The sequence below is a fragment of the Fragaria vesca genome, linkage group LG2 (genome assembly GCF_000184155.1).
Source record: "Fragaria vesca subsp. vesca linkage group LG2, FraVesHawaii_1.0, whole genome shotgun sequence".
In the NCBI taxonomy this organism is placed as follows: domain Eukaryota; kingdom Viridiplantae; phylum Streptophyta; class Magnoliopsida; order Rosales; family Rosaceae; genus Fragaria; species Fragaria vesca.
In genome coordinates, this window is record NC_020492.1 from 26,159,810 (window position 1) to 26,168,475 (window position 8,666).

Consider the following 8,666-nt stretch of genomic DNA (forward strand, 5'->3'; position numbering starts at 1 on the left):
GAGAGAGAGAGATCGAAACTCAGAATGATAAAAAACATGTGATATGTGATATTAGAGAGAATGGTATAATAGTCATGTAAAAAGTGTGAAAATATACCTTTTTATCATTTAAGATGTTATGAGGTGACCATTTTATCACGTAATATGTTTTAATGGTGACATTTTTATCAAGTGGAACATTTGAAGACTATTTTATCATTTGTACATTCAAATGACAGTTTAGTGTAATATGCCCAAAAAAATATTTACACTATTTTAAATAAAATTAAAAACAGAGACACCAAAGTTAAAAGCGTGGCCTTTGGTTAGTGGCACCTGCAATAGAGAATACCTTTTTTCATTCCGTGGCTGCACCGTACCTAATGACTTTTAGATACGGTTATTTGTATCCTATAGAGCAATATGTACAGAAAAATAACAGTATCCTATAAGGCTTATGCTAGTAGTGACTGCTTATTCCCTGGAATATTCTCCCTATCCCTATCCCTTGTACTCAGCAATCAGCAAAACCAAATTTCTCATCCATGTATCAATCTTCATAAGCTTAGTTGCACTCTCATGTACATTTTACGTGATATTACATGTAATTACTAACAACATCTCTAGCTTAGTTGAGAAGAGGTACTCCATGCTCTTGGTAAGGCTCAACCCCTTGATTAATGAATTATTCATTTCTCACCAAAAAGAGAGAAAGATCTACGTTTATACGAGTTGTTCTTCGACTTGGAGAGCCATTCCTTATAGTACTCGATCTGTTGCCAAATAACTTGAAGTTGAGAGTTGGCTCTAGCTATAGAAGTTTCAAGCCTTTCTAATTTCTTAGGAATCCTTGCATGCTATCATGGAATTCAACTAGCGAGAGTGAAGCAGATTAATCAGCTACAAGTTGAAACTGAATGTTTAAAGTTGGTGTTAGCTGTTGAGTCCAAGGCAACAGATTAGTCTGAGTTGGGGTATTTGATGGAGGATCTCAAAGCTAGTTTGCAACTAGCTTCAGTCACTTCTTTTGCTCATATTCGTAGAACAATTAACAAACAATGTTGCTCAGCTAGCCTTTAATAACTTTGGTAAATCTTTATACCTAAACTTTACTTTCAAATAATCCATGTCCTTTGAATTTGACTATAATCTTAGAGATCGACTCCTTGGTACATGGCTACTTCCATTGGATATGAAACTGGCTTCGAATGTGTCAATTTGATGAAATTAAAAATCTTTGTTTTGGTCACTGACTCACGAATATATGAACATGAAATTTGTGGATACCTAGTTTTTAGGCATAAAACATATCAAGTACTTGCATTCTAGATTGCTCTCTGCTCTACACAAGTTTACTAATGCTCGGAAGTTTGAACTAAACTAGTCTAAGACGATGATGAAGACTCGTTTGAATTTCAGTTTATAACTCAGGAAATCTTGATCAGAAGGAATTTTGCAAATCTGGAGGCCTTGAGTGAGAACATACATTATCATTTTATGGCAACTTGGATTGCATTAGGCTAATATCACACAGATCCCCAAAGCTAGCCTCCATACATAACCATTGTTGTCGCAACACCCTCCTATTCTCCTCAGTTCTATCAAATCTGAAACAGTCAGCAGCTCTACTGAAAACCCTTCTTGCATGCTCAATAGAACGGTTCTCTACTGCCTCAAACTTTGCATAATCGATCCACACCTTCACATGATTCGAACATTCTAGTAGTCTCTCGAAAAGTTGTCTAGTCCTCTCAACCTCCCCCTCGGATATTTCAAACCTAATGTATGCCATCCACACCTGTTCATGACACTCCAGTTCCCCCCTGCTTGATGCCTAGTTCGAAAAGTGCCCTCACTCGTTCTGTCTCCCCCAACTCTCTCTCAAACTCTTCATACTGCACTCAACCGTCCCAATTCTCCGGTTTCCAAAGCAAATACTTCTTGAACAGTTTTCAACACCGATTCACATTCCCAAGCTTCATCTCCATATCAATGCACCTCCTAAATATCTTGTGTTTGGGTGCCACTCTCATTGTAGTGCCGAGGATCTCCCGCGCACCCTTGAGATTCCTCTGTCGTAACTCCAACCCTGCAGCAAGAAGCCATACTTTTGCAAATGAGAACTTTTGATGAGGAATCACTGCAAGGCACTGCTCATACACTTGTCTCGTTTGCGCCGGCGCTGCCTCTCCTCCGAGCCTCTCTTCATAAGTTGCGTAATAGATCCACATCTGAACATACCGCCGCCAACGCAGCTTCCCATCCCGGTAGCACTCCGGCACCAGAGGAACATTAGCTACAGCTCGCCGAAACAGCTCTCTGATTCGGTGCTTATTGGCAGCAGCAGACTCTTCTAGCGCTATGTAAGCGAGCCAAGAGTCCAAGTTCAGGGGATTGTTGCGGACCTCATCCTCATATTGAACCCTCTTCTGATCCCTAATCCGCCTCTCACAGCCACAACCTCGTCATATACCATTTGGTTGGCTTCTGAAGGTTTCGGTCGTTCTGCAGAATTTAGCTATTTCCTACGCACAACACAAACTTATTTATACAGAAACCCTAAACCCTAATATCTAGGTCTCTTCTACTTGGCATAGAAGCCTTCTCGTACAAGGAAAAGCTAGTCTTTAATTAGCCTTGGCCCTTACCCCTCGAGAAAAAGGAAACCATGCAACCAGACCTCAGTTTCGTATAAAAAAGGCACAAATAGAAACCAGAGCCCTCACTCTCGGTGTCACACCCTAATTTTCAAAAATAATTTTTTAAAAATTTGGACATGATATATCTCAAAATAATATAATCCCAAAACCTGTTCAACAAACTTCATAGAAAACTAAACCTCAATTGCGGAAATGTAAATGTCACACAACTCAATACTGAGTTAAATATTACATTTCCTTGTTTACATAAACTTGAAAGTGAAGAAAATGAAAACACTCACACGAGTTTAATACTGTCTACCAAATATAATACTATAAAGTGCACAACAACTAAAACCCTGCCACTATGCTTCCGCTTCAACCCTGCTGATCATCATCACTTGCAGGTCTAACCCTTACACCATGAATTGGTGCACCGGGTTGTTAACAACAAACCCGGTAAGCTAAAAAGCTCGTATGAGTAACTCCACAAAATAACTCAATATTTCTAACATCCAAATAAAACACATGAGCAATTAATTAAGAAAAATAAATAATTCCACAAATCCAACACTTTTACAATTAACATGTACCCATGAGTCCTAGATACCAATAAAGTATCTCCCATGACCTACAACAAACACATGTACCCATGAGTCCTAGATACTAATAAGTATCTCTCATGACATACAACAACAATTTATGTACCCATGGGTCCCAGATACTAAGATATCTCCCATGACCTACACCGACAGACGAACTAGAGCTCTATTCCTAACCGTAACCAATTACCTTGCCAAAGGCTTGGAACCCAGTTTGACTGTCAAATATCAAATAACAGAATAATAATAGCATCATAACCGTAACCAATCACCCGATTAAAGGCTTAGAATCCGGTTTGACTATTTAAACAACGATTCACAATATTAAAATATCATCATCAACAATACAAATAGCACAACATAAAATTATATCCTTCCACAAAGATATATTTATATGAACAAACATAGATATTCCTACAAGAATAATCTATCAAATAACCAAAAATATTATGATCAAAAGAACCTTAAAAATAATCATATAATAGGAAAACTTGTTTTATCTTACCTATGAGCCGTTGGCGATCAAACTCATATATTTTAAAACAATAATATTAAATTCAACATCATCACCAAATGACCATAATAAATTCAGTCAAATTATGAATCTTGGTGAGATTTACTCACCTAAATATTCCCGCTGCGTCTTCCACACAACACAAGAGCCAAGCCAACACACTTCACAAGTCACCTATAATTACACAATTAATAACCTTAGTAACCAAAGTACTATAGGATATCAAACACCCTTAAACCAACCCTTAGCCCAAAGGAGGACAACCTTCCAAGGTCATTGAATTTAACGACACAAAACTGTTGCTTCTAATTCCCAAAACAGAAACTCAAAACCTTGCACAAGTCTAAGATTAACCTAGAACCTAATAGACAATCCTTGCTCACAACCTAGAATTTTCACCTCTCAATAAGGTCACAACAACAAGAGCTAGCTAACCACAGAAAACTAAAGCCACAAACACTGCCGGACGCGCTGGCGGCGGCGAGTGGGCCCCACGAGCCACCCTGAAACGGAGCAAAAAGAACATCCAACAAACCAAACTCGAAGATCAAAGCAAGAGGAACAAACTTTGTACTTGTGACTAGACTTGAATCGACCTGGAATTGCTCCAAACACTCATCACAAAACCGAGCTCCAAAACTGAAAATCAAGGTTGCAAACTTAAAACTGAGTTGATTGCTTTGCACAATGACACACAGATGGATAAGGCAAGCAAAACTCACCTAAAGATGCCCCTCGTCGTCACCGTAAACGGCAGTTTCAACCTAGGCAGCACCGCGTGTTCCAACAGAGAGAGATGTCCTCTGCTGGCGTCGTCTATGGTCAACTGCCATGCAACGCCGTCCTAGGATTGAAGGCGATGGTCCTGCGAACCCGACGAGACCAACGGTGTCCCGAACGGTGGCCGGACGGCTACGTTTGGCGTCGGAGAACACAGATGGCTCGGGGAGGAAGAGAGAGAAACTGAAGGGGCTTTGTGCAATTTTAGGGTTTCTAAAAAAAACCCACACACATTTTTCTACTTATACACTTTCCAAAACCGGATACTAACTTACTCTGACCGTAACTTTCTCATACGACATCCGATTTACGCGTGCTGCATATCTACGAACTCGTATCGCCAAACTCTACAACTTTCATGAAGGAAGTTTTTGAAAATAACTTACGAATAAGAAAGTAAACTTTTGGCCACTTAGAAATAAAACACCTTAAAATAATTGACTCCCGAAAACTTCAACTTCGCATAAAAAAATAAGAATTTCCATAAATAATCCTCAATTAATTTAGGAAAATAATACAAGAAAATTGATATGAAAATCTAGGGTATTACAATCTACCCTCCTTAAAGGAATTTCGCCCCGAAATTCAAGTACACTAACCCAAAAACAACTTGGGGTATTTAGCCCTCATGTCCGACTCTAACTCCCAAGATGCATCTCCCTCATCATGGTAACTCCAACACACCTTAACCAAATCGACTTCCTTCCTTCGAAGCCTCTTGGTTGACCTATCCAAGATTTGAACCGGTTCAACAACAAAGGTTGCATCCGCATTCACCTTGTTAGTTCCATAGTCAATCACATGTGACGCATCCAGAATATACTTCCTCAACAAGAACACATGAAACACATTGTGTACCTCGGACATGATAGGAGGTACGGCAAGCCGATAAGCCAAACCCCTACCTTCTCCAAAATCTCAAAAGGCCCTACATACCTTGGAGCAAACTTCCCCTTCTTGCCAAATCTCACTACCCCTTTTGTAGGTGAGACTTTCAAGAACACATGATCTCCAACATCAAACTCTACTTGCCTCCTCTTCAAGTCGGCATAGCTCTTTTGCCTGCTTCGCACCGTTCGGATCCTATCTTGGATAATAGAGACATCAGTCATCTCTTGGACAATATCAGGACCCAACAACTCGCTATCACCCACCTCCGCCCAACAAACAAGAGATCTACACAGCCTACCATAGAGTGCCTCATATGATGCCATGCTGATACTAGAGTGATAACTATTGTTGTAGCCAAACTCAATCAATTGGAGGTGATCCTCCCAACTTCCCTTGAAGTCCATGACACAAGCCCACACCATATATATCTTCTAACACTTGATTCACCCGCTCAGTCTACCTATCAGTTTGAGGGTGGAATACTGTACTCATGTCTAAAGTAGTCCTCATGGCTTTCTGAAATCCACCCCAAAACTTTGAAGTGAATCAGGGGTCTCGATCAGAAACAATCGAAGTAGGCACTCCATGAAGTCTCACTATCTCCTTCACATACAACTTACACAAGGCATCTACCGTGTATGTCATCGATACAGGAAGGAAATGTGCTGACTTCGTCAACCGGTCAACAATCACCCATATAGCATCATGTCCAAGCTTGGACTTAGGTAGTCCAGTCACAAAGTCCATAGAAATCTACTCCCACTTCCAAGTAGGAATAGGTAATGGCTTCAACATTCTCCAGGTCTCTGATGCTCCGCCTTCACCTACTGACAAGTGAGACACTTGGACACATAATCTGCTACATCTTTCTTCATCCCATTCCACCAAAACTGCCTACGTAAATCTTTATACATCTTGGTGCTCTATGGGTGCACCGTATAACCAAATCGATGTGCCTCCCAAGGGATCTTCCCTTTGACATCAATATTCTCTGGAACACACAATCTCAATCTATACCTCAATCCACCATCTAATCCAATCGACCACTTAGAAGGACAATCATCCATCAAGTCCACCACTAACTCTGCCAACTTTGCACGTGAGAACTCATCATGTGTTTGTCCCTGAATGATCCTGGAAATCAAAGTAGGTTGCACAGAGGTGCTTCTAAGGAAGATCCCCTGCTCCCCGTCTGATGACAGAATGTCAAACTAAGATGTAGTCTCCAACATGAGCCACTCCTGTACCATGATAGAGGCGACTATACCCCTAGGCTTTCTGCTCAATGCTCCGTCACTACATTGGCTTTCCCGGGGTGATAGTCCAATGTGAAGTCATAGTCCTTAAGGAGCTCCATCCACCTCCTCTGCCTCATGTTCAAATCCTTCTGAGAGAATAGATACTTCAAACTCTTATGATTAGAAAAAAGTTAGAACTTCTCTCCATACAAGTAATGCCTCCAAATCTTCAAATTAGCAAATACCACCGCAGCTAGCTCTAGGTCATGAGTGGGGTAATTCTTCTCATGAATATTTAACTGCCTAGAGCCATATGCCACAACGCTGCCAAGCTGCATCAACACACAACCCAAACCCTGATGAGATGCATCGCTATAGACGACATAGTCAACACCACTAATGGGAATGACCAACACTGGGACGGTAGTCAACCTAGTCTTCAACTTCTCAAATGCCTTCTCACACTCCTCGGTCCACACAAACTTGGCATTCTTCTTTGTCAACTTGGTCAAGGAAGAAGCAATACTAGAAAATCCCTCAATAAATCTCCGGTAGTATCCTGCCAACCCAAGGAAACTACGAATCTCCGTAGGAGTAATGGGATGACTCCAATTCAACACTGCCTCCACCTTAGAGGGATCCACCAAAATCCCCTCCTTTGATACCACATGACCAAGGAACTTGACTTCTTCCTTCCAAAACTCACACTTCCCGAACTTAGCATACAACTTGGCCTCCTTAAGAACCTGTAGTACGATCCGTAGATGCCTACCATGATCCTCCAAGGTCTTGGAGTAAATCAAAATATCATCCACAAATACTACCACAAACACATCTAGATAAGGACTGAAGATGCGGTTCATCAAATCCATAAAAGCAATAGGCGCATTGGGTAGACCAAATGGCATAACAACAAACTCATAATGCCCATATCTAGTCCTGAAAGCGGTTTTCTGAATATCCTCCTCCTTCACCCTCAACTGGTAATAACCAGACCTCAGGTCAATCTTAGAGAACACCGTAGCACCTCTAAGCTGATCAAACAAATCATCAATCCTAGGCAAATGATACCTATTCTTGATGGTCACCTTGTTCAACTCCCGATAGTCCACACACAACCGAAGTGTATCATCCTTCTTCCTCACAAACAACACTGGTGCACCCCAAGGCGAGGTGCTAGTTCTAATGAATCCCTGCTCGAGAAGACCCTCAATCTGAACCTTCATCTCCTGAAGTTCAGTTCTCCCCATCTAATAAGGAGTATTTGATACAGGTGAAGTACCTGGTACCACATCTATAGCAAACTCCACTACCCTCTTAGGAGGTAACCCTAGAATCTCCTGGAACACATCACTAAACTCAAAGACTACTGCAATGTCCACAATACCCACGGTACCACTTGTAGCCTCGATTTAGCACTCCTTCCCACATGGCTGTGTCTGACCAATGACAACGATAGCAAAAGCTCGACTGTTTAGGAATGTGGAATGACACCACCATGTAAAAACAATCAATCAAAGCATGGTTTGGCCTTAGCCAATCCACTCCCAAAATCACATCATAGGAGCGGTCTGGAATCACAATTAGAGATGCAAAGAACTCCTTACCACTAATCATTATAGGACATGCATCACACAACATGCCAAGCTCAATAGAAACACCGAGAGGCGAAGAAACACATAAAAATCTAGTAAGCTGTGGCAAAGTCACACCTAAAGCCCTCACCACCGAGCTAGATATGAAGAAATGGGTTGCCCCCGTATCAAACAAAACTGTAGCAAGCAGATTAAAAACAAGAAATGGTACCTTCCACTCTTGTACCCCGCTGTTCAATGGCATACACCCTGGCCTGTGCTGGAGGTAACTATCTCTGCTGATTACCTTGTCCTCCAGCCTGAGGTCGTGTGCAATCCCTGGCAAAGTGACTTGCCTGCCCACAAGTGAAGCATCCTTGCCTCCTGGGCTTCGTGCATGCCGAAGAGAAGTGGCTTGACTCACCACAAGTGAAACACCTCAAGGGTGT